The 17210-nt window shown below is 42.5% G+C and overlaps 1 pseudogene; it reads right to left on the bottom strand.

Moving 5' to 3' along the window:
• Positions 1-661: 661 nt before the first annotated feature.
• On the bottom strand, positions 662-2667 carry LOC128571973 (WW domain-binding protein 11-like; annotated as a pseudogene).
• Between the last annotated feature and the right edge of the window lie 14543 nt (positions 2668-17210).

The following is a 17210-nucleotide window of genomic DNA, read 5'->3' as shown; positions in this document are numbered from 1 at the left end:
CAAGTTCTAAATATTTGCTTTTTTCTGCCCATAAATCAGGTATATTTACACATTATTAGTAACACAGAATATCTTGGTGTAGAACATTTATTTATTTTTTCCAGGTAACACTCAAAGTTTAGGTGAGTGGGAAATAATTTTAATCAAAGAATTGTACATTTTCTTCCCATGTATCCTGCTTTGTATAAGGAAATGACATTGTGATTCATTTCACTACAAGTAAAATATTACAAAATATTTACAGGAAAATATTAAAAATAACTCAAAACACAAAAGGCAAGATGAAATAAACTGGGTTTTCAGAAATCTCTACTCCAGTGCTCACAGCACAGAGGAAGAGAGTCAAAACAAATAAGGAACTAAGATCCCCCTGATCACAAATTTCCAAAGAGCTGGAGAGGGGAAAGAAATGGGATGGAAACGTTGGTGTGACAGGGAATGGATGTTAGCAGCACTGCTTCAATAACCAATCTATTCTGAATGAAATACTCTCTCTTATATGCAGTAAATTCTGAACAAGGCTAAACTTTAGGATGTTCCTTGAATTGAAATTAGAAAATACCCTGATGGTAGAAGTAGCTCTTTCAGCTAAGTTTAACAAGAGCCTCTTTCTTCATGGGCCACCGTTGTGAACAGGAGCCTGGTCTGGCATCAAAAGTTGTCACAGTAGTCCTTCCTTCTCTTTCATGAAAGCTTCATACACATCATCCTTAGTTTGTACTGCGACAGGAACAGAAGGACCAGATTTGGGGGCTGCTTTGGCAAGAGGCACAGCAGAATCATCCTCTGACTTTCTTTGGGGAGCAGAAGTAGCCCCTTTATTCTCTGGTCATACTCTCAGGGCAGTGGGCACAAATCGAGTGATCTCTGCCTTGGGATTAGTGATCTGTGGCTTGGCAATGACCGTTGCTGTGGCTTTCTTCTCAATGGTGGCTGCACTTGTATCATCTGCCCTGGGTTGCTGAATCAAGTTGGGCAGGGCACTTAAAACCCCAGGGTTCAGCAAGGGAGCTGGTGGGAAAAGCCCAGGGCAGGGCCAGGTCCAAGTGGAGGCACCAAAGGTGGGTGCATTATGCCAGGACGTGGTGGAGGGATACCTGGAGGTGCAGGAGACGTAGCCTTGGTGGAGGTCCTCAAGGAGGAGGTCCAGGAGGCAAACTGGAGGTGGACCTGGGGGAGGGCCAGGGTGCCGGCCTGGTGGTGGTCCTAGAGGTAAAATTTGGGGTAAAGTCCCTCAGAGTCCTGGCATTCCAGGTGGTTTCAGGAATGGAGGAGCTCCTGGAGGTGGTCCATGAGGCTGTAAAGGTGGAACAGGTGGTGGTCCAAGAGGAGGCGGCCCTGGCATGGGAGGTGCTTATATCTGAGAAGGAGGAACAGACTGTGGGGGAGCCTGCTGCTGGGAAGAAGCAGTAGATGTGCCATGAGAATGAGCTTCTCCTTTATGCTGTTTCTCTGATTGTTTTTCTGCTTCAGAGTCATCAGAATCATCCCCATCATTGTCCTCTGAAATTCCTCTACTTCCCGTCCCTCCTCAGGGATTTCCTGACCTGCCATGCGAAGCATCATGACTTGAAGAGGAGTTAGCTCCTTCATGTTCTTCTTTTTTTTCCTTGATTTTTCCGGCATATATGCACATCATACACTTAGACTTGACTTTTTTTCATCATCGTGGTGTATAAATTCATCCCCCTCACTTTCTCCATCTGATCTGTCAGTGTCACTGTTGTCAGTACTGTCATAATGCTTATCCCGATCCATGTCCTCAGGATAGCCATCATCTTCACCAGTGCTGGAGACATCATCATCATGACCCCGCTGAGCAAGTTCAGGACTATATAACATGTCTTCGTCTCATCTATGTGAAGGAAGATCTAGGGTAGTACATCTGCAAGACTTGAGGGGGAGGTAGATCAGGAGGAAGGCCAGGAGATTTTCTGCCTGGGAGCAAACATGGAACACCAGGTCCAAGAAGAGGAAGGATAGAAACTGCCCGAGTTGGAGGTCCATAGGCTGAGGTTTTCTTAAGAATGGAGGGTGGCTGGGCACCAGGTAGTGGAATGTCCTGGATCAAAATGTTTGAAGGTGCATGTGGCATATCTGGCAAAGGAATACTCTGCACCTCCACATGCTGAGCATTCGTGACAGCATCAAAATACTGGCTAAGTTGAGCTCTCTTCTTTCTGTTCACATTCTACTTCTAGCTTTCTCAGTTCTTTTTTTTATTAAATCATAGCTGTGTACATTGATATGATCATGGGGCATCATTCACTAGCTTCACAGACCATTTGACACGCTTTCATCACACTGGTTAACATAGCCTTCCTGGCATTCTCTCAGTTACTGTGCCAAGACACAGTTCTTTGTAAATATCTGGATTCTCTTTTTCATAGAGTCGTAGAATATGTTCAAAGGTTTCAGACAGCTTTTTATGCTTATCTTTCAGTACTTTCTCATTTAATTGTGGCTGTTGTACTGGGTTAAATTCCATTTCATCCAGTTTCTCCATGTCCCGGATAATCTGTTTGGAATCCTTCATCTTCAAAATGCAGCTAGTACCATGCGCTGTTTTTTGTTCTTTAATTCTCTCTTCCGGGCTTCCTTTGGAGCTTGGTCTGTAGGGTTCATAAATTTTCCACTCTTGGTGGACAACGTAGATCTCCATCCCATGTTGACAATCTGTGTGGTTTACTTTTTCATTAAGAAAAAGAAAAAAAAACTTTTTCTGGGCTCCCAGGGCTGCAAGAAGCGAGGATGGGAGACTCCCAGCCTCTTTTACTTGGTGGGGCCTTTGAGTCAGCCTCCTGGTCAACCACCCAGCCATCTTGAAACCTTGCCCCCTAGGTGAATGTTCTTAATGCCACTGGACTGTGCACTTAAGAATTGCTAACATTTATGTTATGTTTTACTACAATCAAAGAAATAACTGGAGAGAACCACTGTATGGAAATCCCACAGGTCAGAAGGGTGAGACAGTAAGAAGAGAAAGAGGATCCAAGTAACTGATATTTGGAGAATATTTAAGGAACATCTCTCTTTATATTTCTTTTTTGTACATACTGTCCTGTAATATAGGAGGTAAGGCGACACAGCAGCTTTGAAAGGGAGAGTTGAGAGAAAAATAATTTTACAATTCTAAGTTTTTTTTTTTTTTTTTTTTTGTAGAGACAGAGTCTCACTTTATGGCCCTCAATAGAGTGCCGTGGCGTCACACAGCTCACAGCAACCTCCAACTTCTGGGCTTAAGTGATTCTCTTGCCTCAGCCTCCCGAGTAGCTGGGACTACAGGCGCCCGCCACAACGCCCGGCTATTTTTTTGTTTGCAGTTTGGCCGGGGCCGGGTTTGAACCCGCCACCCTCGGTATATGGGGCTGGCGCCCTACCGACTGAGCCACAGGCGCTGCCCACAATTCTAAGTTTTTAAGATTTAAAATTTTGAATATGTATGAAGTCTTACTATATAAAAGCACAGGGCTGGGTGATATTACAAATATAAATAGGAAATGTTTTTTATTCCTACCCTCAGGTAATTTATAATCTTACAGGGAGACATACCCATGAGTAACTTAGAGATTGTAAAGACTGTGTTAAATGTGCATGAGTTATAAATACAGAACCCTGGGGGCACAGGGAAAGAAGATATTAAATCTGGTTGAGGATCCATTTTCTTCATGCATACCCTACTTCTTCCATCTTTGAGGTCACAGTCCAGCTCACTGCCTACGAGAAGACATTCTAACCCACTGTGGTCCAGCTTTTGCACTCTGAATCTAGTTACACTCTTGTAACTATTTCAAGTCTTGCCCTTTTTACTTAATTAATGATTTTAGGAAGACATTGTAGCATGGAACATATTTCTCTCTCTCTACACACACACACTCACACGTATGTTTTTAACATTCTCCATATTTGGTCAGAGGCATCTTTTAATTCAGAGGTGATTAGGATTGCTAAAATAGGATCTAAAAGTAGAAAAATTGGATTTCAATTCCATAAAGATAAAAAAGGCTTTGAAAACCAGGCTTGGTCAAGAGAGAAAGGCTTTTGCTAATTCCAAAAGCTCTCCTCTCCAGATCAGGAGCCAAGTCAGGCAAACTCATTGACAGACCATTACCCTAACTCCTTGTTCAGAGAATAGAGATGAGAGAGAAAGTTCTCAGAAGGTAAGAGGAGAAAGCATTCAAGAACAAAGAGTAGGAGGGGGAATTTCTGTGAATATTTCCAGAGAAATAATATAGTTCAGTTTTCTGAGAACCAAAGGCTCCAACCTTCTTGGGCTTTGGCCAAAGGTGGGAAGTGAGTTGAAATATCAGACTAGATGCAGTGAGGTCTTCTAGAATACCTGGAGCTGCTTTCTGCCACACTGTGTTGAAGACTGCTGGGAGAAGCCTTAAATAGGTGGGTCTGAGGAGACCTCCAGTTGCACATGGAGTGTGCATTGCATGCAGGACCCCCTCGAGTTTCCATATATCCCAGATTAGGGGGTGGAGGACATAGGGGTGCTGAGACCCTGCAACACTGTGTGAGGCAAAAGAAGCAAAAAATGCAGGAACCCCTCCAACACTGATGCATTTTAATGACTACAAGCTTCAGCTGTGAGCACCAGCACCACACTCATAGAAACCATGTAAGATTAGCAGAGAGGCCAGACACCAGCACCAAAAGTTCAGAAGTCAGACCAGAACAACCTTAGTTATCAGGTATCCCCCCACTGACCTCCCAGCATCCTCAAAGGACATGTCAGCTTTTCCTGCACACATTGGGCCATCTTGGGAAAGGACATAAACCTGATGCTTCTTGCGAAAGAAGAAATAACCCTGATTGAACATTTATACTTGAAATTCACTAAATATGTAACCAAATTAGACCAAATCATACCTAAGAAACTAATCTAAAGTGAAAAAATCAAATTACCTTTAATTGGAAAATTTAAATCTACCCTTCCACTATTGGTAGGAATGAGGAGAATAGTTTAAAAAACTTTTCTTTTTTTTTAAATTTTCTAACCCATCTAACTTAAAGTATGTGAATGTTCATCCCTTTTCACATGTTTGACACAGGACGCTGGAGTGTCCCAAAGACCTGAGGAATGCTTCAGGTATGAGCAATAGGTGTCCCTAAATGTATGTAATATAAAGAAATGAAACAGAAAATATGGATTTCCTTTCTTCCCTGCCTCTCATTGCACCAAAACCAAAATAAATTATAAAACAGATAGATAAAATAAAAAGAATGCCATCATCGAAATCACAGAGTGAGTTCTGGAAAATGAACTGGCATTGGGAAACTCACAGGGAATAGTCTTCAGAATATTAGTAATACTAGCTACAGACACTCTTCCTGCAAAGCTTTCTGTCAATAAGCTGAAGCAAATATCTGGACCAAGGAAATCCCACAAAAGTAATAAACGAAGTTTTCAATCTTCAAAAATGTTTGAGCATCTCTCTCCGTTATAAGTGGAAAAACCCTAGAACTTCTCATAAATTGGTATTTTCCCTGGGGGACTAATATTTTCTCCAGGGTCAAACTTGAGTTCTTATGATGGAGTGAGGCAACATTCACAAAAAAGTCACTTTTTCTTTTACTTATCTATTCCCTTCCCTTAAAATTCATTCACTTCTCCTTAAAGAGTCATTGAATGTCCTCTTTTTCTTTTTTTTCTGATTAATGCTTTCAACAACAGAGAAACTAAGACAAATTTTAGACAAAGCAAAAGACAATCTTAAAAGTTGACAACCAAGCCGGCGAAATTCTAATAACAAAGTTAACACATTGGTTGACCTTTTCTCGGTGTACAATATAGGTATGCAAGCCTACGTAACCACAGGACTCTGCCTCTGGTTAAAACCCTGTGGAAAGCAGGTGATTATTGAATTCTCAGACTATTGATTCTTAGTCTCAAACTCATGAATAATTCATAAGCAATTAGAGCTTAAAGATACAGATTTTGGTTTAATTTTTTTCCTGGTACAATAGTATCCAGAAACTCACTATATTTAGTATCTTATAAAAAAGAGTCTTCACATCTTTTAAGAAGCCACTCAAATTTCAACTCATTCCCAAAGCCTTCTGTGACTATCCAGTCCTCCCTGATCACCCCCTTTTCTAAACTCCAAGAGCACTATTGCCTGTAGCACTCACTGGGTATAAGCTATTAGATATCTTTTTTTTTTTTTTCTTCTAAGAGAAATGGTCCAATAGATAATAAAATCCTCCATGGTAGGGATAGAATTACTTTTCTCTTATTATCCCCCATACCTAGCTTGGAGCCTGATCCACAACCCATAGGTGTTCAGTAAATATTTGTTGTCAATGATGATAGGTTGTAGACCCATCTGAAACATAATCTAGACAAACACAAGAAAAGTGCAAATCATCATCTAACATCATGCAAGCCAAGTAATCAATGAGCGAGAGCTGTCTGAGCTCCAAGTGAAAGACAAAGTAATAACCCTTTTCCCTGCCCCAAGATTCCCACATAGGGATGGATTATACTACATAATGTTATCGATAATGACCAATGTAGTTACAATGATTTCTAAGCAATAGCTCAGATACGAAATGTAACATTATAACAAAGGCAGCAGAACTGAGACCATAAGTTGAATAATAAAGACATTCATCAGAGGAAAAACCTCTTTGCAAATAAGTATTAACTTCAAGCATAATCAGAGCATGGTGCTTTCATTTCCTCCTTCTCTATCTCCCCAACCTAGACTGGGATTCTGATTTACCTCAAGATATGAAGAATTCACGTCACTTTCCTCTTAAACAAAGGAGCAGGAAAGCAAATGTGGGCATTCAACCTTTGCCAAAACAAACCCAGCCCTTTCAAATGAGTTAAGTTCTCATGACATGAGTCAGATTGAGTAGATTAATACGATTCTCATTTACATGCACAAAAAGAGCAGAATAATTTGCGTCTTTCTGGTCCAAATTCCTGCCTTCTTCCACAAGGTTTAGCTTCTTAACTCTGCAACAGAAGCTTTGGGCCAAATCAGTTCCAACAGTAAACCTCATCTGTCTTCGTCTGTCATTCTTGTGTACACTTTTTCTACCTACATCCTTCCTTTTGTCCTGGAAGGTGGGAGACCTTAGGTAGAAAGCTCTACTATTTTCATCCAACATATAAGTAACGTAGTCAGCATGACTATCATTCTGACTAATGTGAAACGGTGAAAAATTTTAACAAGAACAATCAGAAGCCTCAGGGCCTGTCAAAAACCTGGGTTACGGGGTAGGAGAGTGGGGACCAAACGTTGGTGATTTTTCCCCAACTTGTATGTGCTTTATAATTACATGAGCCACCTGAATAAGGGAATTAACTTAACTGATCACGTCAATGGAACATTGATAAGGATTTGACTGATTTCTAAAAGTCCTTCCTAATTCTTTGATCTAATTAACTAATCAACAACATTTGAACCAGTACACAGTATTCCTTACCTCATCCACATCTATGCTTTTCTTAGTCCCATTTAAATTTTTGAATGAAATAAAGAACGTGCAAAACTATCAATAATTAGTGATATAGAAATGGCTCAGGTTTTCTCCATTATTATCATTCTTTTGGTGCATAAAATCCATCCACTAGTTAAAGGACATGAGGATTGAATTCCATGGGTTAATTTTGTACAATAGTATCAATTTCTAATAAACAGCTTTGTTTCCTTCATGGCCAAAGGATAACCAGCAGCATCTCAATTCTTCGAATCCATTGGCTATGGCATCCTTTTGTGGATCAAAATTCTCATTGAAAGTAAGAAAGCAATAGTATTTTTTTCCTTGGGAAAAATATATATAATATTCCTTAATTTAGTGAATTTAAGAATCCATGTCATTAAAGTATATGGAATTTTCCTTCTAGATCTTGAAGGCATAGACTTGAAAATAATCCAGGTACTCACAGTTTTCATATCCTGTTGGTGCAGTGGTTTGAGGTGCTCCAAACCTTTTCGTTGTTTGTAGGGAATATTTTAGTGAGATGTATTCCTGTCCAGAAACATCCAGGAAGCAAACTGGAATGGATCTAAATAGAAACACAGAGGCACTCATTTAGCACAGTCTTTTTGTGGGATAGTGGGGGCAGCCTACAAAATGGTAAGTAGGAGTCATGGCTGAAGCCAGCCTATGGAGGCAGTAAAGGGCAGAGTGTTGAGTTCCCCATGAGATGGCACTGGGACACATCTGTGGCATTCATGGTACTCTTACCATAGCAGAGCAGAGGGAGAGGAAGGAGGATCAATGGATCAAAGTAAGTGTATGTGGGCATTTCATACTTCCTTACGTTTGACACTACATTGAAGGTATGCCTGAGGCATGGATGTGTTCTAATGATTACCTGTTTGGGTCTGAATGTATATACACACACATGTGCACACATACAACATAAGCACATATATGTTAGATTTTATTGATGTGGTCAACATAGGTATGGCAATAGACTGGGGACCACTAGTACAATGAGTGGAAATGATGCTATAGGAAGGGGACGAGCATCTGTGGAGAGGGTACTGAGTGCTAGACCTTGTCTTATACTTTCTCATTTAACATTCACAAAGGCTGTGAAAAGCCACTGTTCTCACCCCATATTTACCAAAGATGAAATTTGATGGACTTTACAGAAATGTAAGAACATTCCTAAAGTAACACAGGTGGGAAGTTGTAGGGCCTGGATTGAAATACGGTTCTGTGGTGCTTTAAAACCATAATGCAGCCATGTCTCCCATCATAGAGTTGCTATAGTTTTTTCCAATATGCAAATTAACTCCAGGGAATTTGGTTTGTGGTATGTTTGCACAAATATTACTGACATGTGCATTACACAAAATGAAAATAACATAGATGCAACAGTTTGATTTATGTTGGACTACAAATATACATAAAGAGCTAAATAAATAGAGCGTCTCACTTTCCTGCTTTTCACCCTGAGGTAATTATTAAAGAAGCTCACCATTGAAAAATCCACAAGAATTAATTCCAATATATAATTCCATTAAAATAGGACTCATTTAAAAGAATATTAAGCATACTTTAAGGTGGATTTATCAAATCCACATACATACATAATTTAAGCCATTCACTATCTGCCTCAAATACAGTCACATTAAGGTAACAGAATGATTTTCACTTATGCTGCCTCTTCATCTTGGAGGAAAAGCCATTTCCATCGAGGGAGTTGATTCTTACCTTAATTCTACCACTCAGCTACGGTCAATTGTTATGGAAGACTTTGGAACCTTTGTGTACCAGCCTTTCAATGTTTTTTCTTGCCCTGAAGGTGTATTATTGTATAAATTGTTTTCGTTAGACAGATTTAAGAATGTAGTATTTATTGACATTTAGCACAGTGTCTGACAAGCAATAAAGATGCATAAAAGTCAAGAATGGTGGAGAGGATGCCTATGGGAGGAAGAAAAGAAAGGAGACGTGGAAGAGGGAGCTAACGGAATAGAAGGAGAGGAGCGGGGATGAGGAGAAGAGAAAGAAGGTGTGACTGTGGAGAGATCCATGTGACAATTCGTTTTCAGTTCCTTTCTTCTTCAACCCAGAGGTTCAAAAAAGTCTTCTGAAACAATATGGGATTTTAAATATCTGCCCTGTACCTTGTAGGTCATTGCATGCTTTGCCCTCGTCTTTGCAGTTTTCTGTTTTGCCTAAGATTGGTTGCTTTCCTGAAGGGTAAGGAAGAATGTGCAGAGAAATGAGCCCCAGCTGAGATGGTGGGAATGAAAAGGGGAGAACGGGGGAAGCAAAACCGATCACATTGCACTTCGACTGCTGGGAAAATACGTTGGGTGTGTTGTCTAAAATGGACTTTTTGGCTACCTGATGAAGATGAACTCTGGCACTCCAAGACTGGTTGGAAGTGTGGAAGCTCCCTCTAGATAAGTCAAAGCAAAACAGGGACATTTTCCCTGGTCCATCAGGTCTGCGATGAACATGAATGGAAACGTAATGAAATCTCTGAAAGTGGAGAAATCAAAACTCAGGTACAAGGAAAAAGGAGAATATCCTTGTTGCTTTTGGAAGTAAAATCCAACTTCACAAATTTCCAAAGTAGATTTTTGCCACGGCAGGCCTCAGTCTTTATTTCTTTCATTTATGTTAAGAATGTTCAAAATTGAATTGATAATAAAATAAGGATAGTAATAATAAAAGCAAACATTTATTGATTACTTACTAAATGTACAGTACTGCTTTTCATGTTTTATGTCACTTTATACTCAATATGCCCCTATAAATTTTCTCATGTACTCTATATTGTACATGAGAAAAAAATAAGGCTCAGAGAATTTAAATAACTTGGTTAAAGTCACCCAAGTATTAGGTGGCAAAGCTAAATCTCAAACTCAGGGCCTAGCTGAAGCCAAAGCCCTTTTTGTGGGGTCCTTTTTGGTCCACCATGCTATACTTAAATGATGTTCAAAATGTCTATGTCAGCGCCTGGCACACAGTAGGGATATAGAAATACTCTCCTTTGCTTTCTTTAAAGTATTGCCCTTGGGTTGTCACCTCTCTCAATGAAGCTCTATTTCAATTTGTACACAGTTTGGGAGAATGTCATGTGTAGAAAGTGAAATTAACTTCAATCTGAGGGTATAAACTATTCATTCTTTCCTGAATGTTTCTGCTTTGCAGATCCTAGATATCTGCATAAAAGCCTAGCATCCTTTTCCAGGCTCAGGAAACTACAGGGTGGGGTAACAGTGGGAGGCTGCCTTTAAGGGTAAGACAGGCATTGGTGCAAAGGAACACATCTGACTCTGTTGAGTTTTCTTTGGCCGTCTCATTTGGGGGCCTTCATACTTAATCACATAATGTATATAAACTTTTAAAAATAAAGAAAAATTTCAAAGCTGGATGTTGTTTCCAGAAATGATTTTCTGAGCTACCAGAGGATGTTAACAAATAGACTCAGGAGTGCTGGATGTGGTAGCCACCAATTAATTATTGCCTTGATAAGAGGACAAGCTCCTCAGCCATAGCCTCTGTTGAATGAATAACTGTCTTAATTCTTTCCCTACAGTCTTTCTTTACCTTTCTAGTCTCCAAACTAGGATAGCAAGATGAATGATGAAATTGAGGCCCAGAGCTGTCCAAGGTTATACCATCAAATTATAACTGACCTAAAACCTAATGAGTTTCTTATCTCATGCTCAAGAATAATCTGATTCAAGGCATTTCCACAAATTCTGAAAGAAGCCTTACTGGGGGAAAAAGTGGGGGGGAGGAATCCTAATTAGTTAAAAAATGTTTAGAAAATATAGCTTTTTCTGTCATGTAAAATGTATCTTTTGCATACAGTCTCATAAATCCTGTACTACATTTATCTTTTAAAACACCTGCTAATATATTCAGAGGCACTAGTATTCCTCAAAACCCATTTTAGAGCATACATCTCAAAATGACTCAGAGCCAGTTAATAGTAGAAATAATCATGGTAATAATGTCTGGTATTTCTCCACTCCCACCTCACTCCAAAATACCATCACAAGTATATAACAGGTCTATCTAGGCCCCAGCTTTTCCCATCTCATTTATTCTCTGGGTTCAAGCAGGATCTGCCTTCCCCAAATAAACTTTCTATGCCCTTCTTCCTGTTCTGTTAGCCATCATGTCACCTCACTTTTCTCCATATAAATCCGACTTCTCAGTCCCTCTCTCTCTTTCTAGGTTCTTATCCCACTAGCCTCCAAAGTGAGCCTTTAGGATTAATCTACCTGGCTCCTTCCCTGATCGCTAAGCAGGGCACACACTTCCCTGTGTTCTCGGCTTTGAAGGTCTGTCTTTCTCTTCTCTTCCCAAGTGTGAAGGGGGGGTTCTCAATAGACTGTGAGTCCTTCTGAAAGTGTAGGTTGTTACCTATTTGTTGCTGTTTTCCTCTCCACACCCAGACCCATGTTGTATACCGGGGTGTTGCAACAAGTAAAGCCGGCTGCCTGCTAATGAACTTTACTTCCCATCCTACATCTCCCAAAAATGAATATCCACAAGCAGGGCCACTTTTGATAACCTGACACTCAGAAACTCATATCTTTCATTTTTTAACTTTATTATGACAATGTTTTATTATTATGGAAATTGGAAATAATGTACTTAAAAGAATTGTATTGTTGAAAAATAAGCAATATATCATTTATTTCTGTATTAAAAAAATTTATTGCAAATCTAGACCTTCAAACTCGAGTATTTTATTGGTTCAGCAGTAGCTGTAGTTGACCATGGGTGCCTAATTGTGAATAAATAGAGCCTATGAAAATATATACTCTAACTTTGCCACACAGAGGTCACTGCAGAAGTCTCAATGGCTGTGAGAAAGAGAGTCTGAGATAGGACAATCTATAGTCAAAAGATCAGGCTTTGGGTCTCAGCTTCATGGCTGACTCCTGAGTGATCTTGAGAAAATCTCCTTAACCTTCTGAGTGGCAGTTCTCTGCGCTGTAAAATAGGAAGTGTAATATTTACACTCACAGGGTTACTATGAGAGTAACTGTGGTCATTGCTATAAATGTCTTGTAAATTATAAGGGGCTCTGCAAATGTCAGTTATTATTGACAAAACATTCAATGTTATCTTCAGCTTTTCTTTTTTTTAAGCAGAAAAAAAATTTATCATAGATCAGTTCACTTACAGCTGGGAGGACCATGGAAGGACACTCTGAAGCTTAAAGCCAGGAACAATGTCCAGCCACATTGTGGGGACATCTCTTCAGCTTTTCTAAAATGTAAACTAGAACGTTTCCAACTGTCCTAAAACAATTTTATCATGAAAAGTGAGACTATTGTATGTCTGTATGATTGCTCCATGTTCAAGCTCTAATTCTGTTCATACTGCATTCAGAAGAGTCAATTTCTTAACAAAGAATTCTTCACTTTATTGTTTGAAGACTGATGTTCAAGCTGGTGCTAGTAACACCGTGAAATATTATGAGGAAAATTTCCTTCATAGATGCTGATTCTAACCATAAACTTTCCCCTTCCCACCCCACACACATCTTATTTTTCCCATTCCCTTCTCCTTTTCCTTCTCTTCTCTCCCCCCCTTCTGTCTTTTACATCCTTCCTTTCTCCCCCCGCTTTCCGTTTCTTCTCTCCATCCCCCTCCTCCTCTCCTTCCTTTCTCCCCCTCTTTCCGTTTCTTCTCTCCATCCTCCTCCTCCTCTCCTTCCTTTCTCCCCCTCTTTCCGTTTCTTCTCTCCATCCCCCTCCTCCTCTCCTTCCTTTCTTGCCCCTCTTTCCGTTTCTTCTCTCCATCCCCCTCCTCCTCTCCTTCCTTTCCCGCCCCTCTTTCCGTTTCTTCTCTCCATCCCCCTCCTCCTCTCCTTCCTTTCCCGCCCCTCTTTCCGTTTCTTCTCTCCATCCCCCTCCTCCTCTCCTTCCTTTCTCCCCCTCTTTCCGTTTCTTATCTCCATCCCCCTCCTCCTCTCCTTCCTTTCTTGCCCCTCTTTCCGTTTCTTCTCTCCATCCCCCTCCTCCTCTCCTTCCTTTCCCGCCCCTCTTTCCGTTTCTTCTCTCCATCCCCCACCTCCTCTCCTTCCTTTCTCTCCCTCTTTCCGTTTCTTCTCTCCATCCCCCTCCTCCTCTCCTTCCTTTCTCCCCCTCTTTCCGTTTCTTCTCTCCATCCCCCTCCTCCTCTCCTTCCTTTCTCTCCCTCTTTCCGTTTCTTCTCTCCATCCCCCTCCTCCTCTCCTTCCTTTCTCCCCCTCTTTCCGTTTCTTCTCTCCATCCTCCTCCTCCTCTCCTTCCTTTCTCCCCCCTCTTTCCGTTTCTTCTCTCCATCCCCCTCCTCCTCTCCTTCCTTTCTCGCCCCTCTTTCCTTTCTTCTCTCCGTCCCCCTCCTCCTCTCCTTCCTTTCTCCCCCCTCTTTCCGTTTCTTCTCTCCATCCTCCTCCTCCTCTCCTTCCTTTCCCGCCCCTCTTTCCGTTTCTTCTCTCCATCCCCCTCCTCCTCTCCTTCCTTTCTCCCCCTCTTTCCGTTTCTTATCTCCATCCCCCTCCTCCTCTCCTTCCTTTCCCGCCCCTCTTTCCGTTTCTTCTCTCCATCCCCCTCCTCCTCTCCTTCCTTTCCCGCCCCTCTTTCCGTTTCTTCTCTCCATCCCCCTCCTCCTCTCCTTCCTTTCTCTCCCTCTTTCCGTTTCTTATCTCCATCCCCCTCCTCCTCTCCTTCCTTTCTCTCCCCTTTCCGTTTCTTCTCTCTATCCTCCTCCTCCTCTCCTTCCTTTCTTGCCCCTCTTTCCGTTTCTTCTCTCCATCCCCCTCCTCCTCTCCTTCCTTTCTCTCCCTCTTTCCATTTCTTCTCTCCATCCCCCTCCTCCTCTCCTTCCTTTCTCCCCCCTCTTTCCGTTTCTTCTCTCCATCCCCCTCCTCTTCTCCATCCTTTCTCCCCCTCTTTCCGTTTCTTCTCTCCATCCCCCTCCTCCTCTCCTTCCTTTCTCTCCCTCTTTCCATTTCTTCTCTCCATCCTCCTCCTCCTCTCCTTCCTTTCTTGCCCCTCTTTCCGTTTCTTCTCTCCATCCTCCTCCTCCTCTCCTTCCTTTCTCCCCCTCTTTCCGTTTCTTATCTCCATCCCCCTCCTCCTCTCCTTCCTTTCCCGCCCCTCTTTCCGTTTCTTCTCTCCATCCCCCTCCTCCTCTCCTTCCTTTCTCCCCCTCTTTCCGTTTCTTATCTCCATCCCCCTCCTCCTCTCCTTCCTTTCCCGCCCCTCTTTCCGTTTCTTCTCTCCATCCCCCTCCTCCTCTCCTTCCTTTCTCCCCCTCTTTCCGTTTCTTCTCTCCATCCTCCTCCTCCTCTCCTTCCTTTCTTGCCCCTCTTTCCTTTCTTCTCTCCATCCCCCTCCTCCTCTCCTTCCTTTCCCGCCCCTCTTTCCGTTTCTTCTCTCCATCCCCCTCCTCCTCTCCTTCCTTTCTCCCCCTCTTTCCGTTTCTTCTCTCCATCCTCCTCCTCCTCTCCTTCCTTTCTCTCCCTCTTTCCGTTTCTTCTCTCCATCCTCCTCCTCCTCTCCTTCCTTTCTCCCCCTCTTTCCGTTTCTTCTCTCCATCCCCCTCCTCCTCTCCTTCCTTTCTCCCCCTCTTTCCGTTTCTTCTCTCCATCCCCCTCCTCCTCTCCTTCCTTTCTCCCCCTCTTTCCGTTTCTTATCTCCATCCCCCTCCTCCTCTCCTTCCTTTCTCCCCCTCTTTCCGTTTCTTCTCTCCATCCTCCTCCTCCTCTCCTTCCTTTCTCCCCCTCTTTCCGTTTCTTCTCTCCATCCTCCTCCTCCTCTCCTTCCTTTCTTGCCCCTCTTTCCGTTTCTTCTCTCCATCCCCCTCCTCCTCTCCTTCCTTTCTCCCCCTCTTTCCGTTTCTTCTCTCCATCCCCCTCCTCCTCTCCTTCCTTTCTTGCCCCTCTTTCCGTTTCTTCTCTCCATCCCCCTCCTCCTCTCCTTCCTTTCTCCCCCCTCTTTCCGTTTCTTCTCTCCATCCCCCTCCTCCTCTCCTTCCTTTCTCCCCCTCTTTCCGTTTCTTCTCTCCATCCCCCTCCTCCTCTCCTTCCTTTCTTGCCCCTCTTTCCGTTTCTTCTCTCCATCCCCCTCCTCCTCTCCTTCCTTTCCCGCCCCTCTTTCCATTTCTTCTCTCCATCCCCCTCCTCCTCTCCTTCCTTTCTCTCCCTCTTTCCGTTTCTTCTCTCCATCCCCCTCCTCCTCTCCTTCCTTTCTCCCCCTCTTTCCGTTTCTTCTCTCCATCCCCCTCCTCCTCTCCTTCCTTTCTCCCCCTCTTTCCGTTTCTTCTCTCCATCCCCCTCCTCCTCTCCTTCCTTTCTTGCCCCTCTTTCCGTTTCTTCTCTCCATCCCCCTCCTCCTCTCCTTCCTTTCCCGCCCCTCTTTCCGTTTCTTCTCTCCATCCCCCTCCTCCTCTCCTTCCTTTCTCTCCCCTCTTTCCGTTTCTTCTCTCCATCCCCCTCCTCCTCTCCTTCCTTTCTCTCCCCTCTTTCCGTTTCTTCTCTCCATCCCCCTCCTCCTCTCCTTCCTGTCTCCCCCCTCTTTCTGTTTCTTCTCTCCATCCTCCACCTCCTCTCTTTCCTTTCTCCCCCTTCTTTCCGTTTCTTCTCTCCATCCCCCTCATCTCCCTCCTTCCTTCCTCTTGTCCCGTTCATCACTCTATCACTTCTTTTCCTCCAACAACAGTCTAGAAACAGTCACATCAGATCATGCCCCATGGATTTTTGATTAGAAGGACATATTTTACTTCTTCCCTGCCTGAGTCAGCTTGAAACACTTTCAAACTCTTGCCATTTCCTCTGAGCACACAGAGACGCTGTAGGAGGTAAAATGTACCTAACTGTATGTTATTTACCCATTAGGTCCCAGAGCAGATGATAACGTTAATGCATAATCTACTATGCAGGATTCTTGATTACTGAAGGAAGTTCCCCAGACATTCTATGGCCTGTGGGGAAATATATTTTCTAAAGTATGATGGAAATTATTGACTCACTGGACCAGAACACCCTTAGAATCCACATAAAGACCTTATGTCCACAATGGATTGAAAAGCCAACAGACTCTGCTTTTCTGCATATTCACAGTTTGCAGACTATTGATATGGTAATGAATCACCTCAGCATCCTTTGACTGTCCTTAGCTCCTTGTGTGTACAATTCTCCAGGAGGCCTGAGTCTTAGGACTCCCCAAACAGCACCTGCAAAGCAGGTTCATAGCACACAGCTACTCAGATTAATTCAGTCTTTAAAATATTTCAGCTTTCCCTAAAACATACAAAGTCAGGGAATGTAATATCCCCTAGGAAATAAGTGAAACGTCCGATTATAAATAAGAAAGGCCTATCAAAATATAGTCACATAATTTTCAAACTTAAATGAAATTCAATAAATTTATTTATAATTTATTTCACATTTAGGCTGAATGTGATGGATTAAAGGCAAAACTTCTTTTAAAACCAAGTGCTTGTGTGTGTATGTGTGCGCGTGTGCATGTGTGTACTGATTTTCCTAAAAGGCTATTATTAGACCTTGTTTAATTGAATACTCTTATGTCACAAAGGAGGAAGAGGAGAGCAATGGGGTGGGGGGATCGGTGGGCCTGGACCTTAGGCTTCCAGATTTATAGGGCTGCAGCCGTCCTGTTCCACTAACAGTGTCTTAGGAATCTGTGTTCTCCAGTGAGTGACATATGCTGCACACATTACATGGAATACTTTGAGATAAGGGTCAGAATTTG

This window comes from Nycticebus coucang, chromosome 19 (genome assembly GCF_027406575.1).
Source record: "Nycticebus coucang isolate mNycCou1 chromosome 19, mNycCou1.pri, whole genome shotgun sequence".
Taxonomy (NCBI): domain Eukaryota; kingdom Metazoa; phylum Chordata; class Mammalia; order Primates; family Lorisidae; genus Nycticebus; species Nycticebus coucang.
This window is presented reverse-complemented; position numbering and strand designations above follow the sequence as displayed.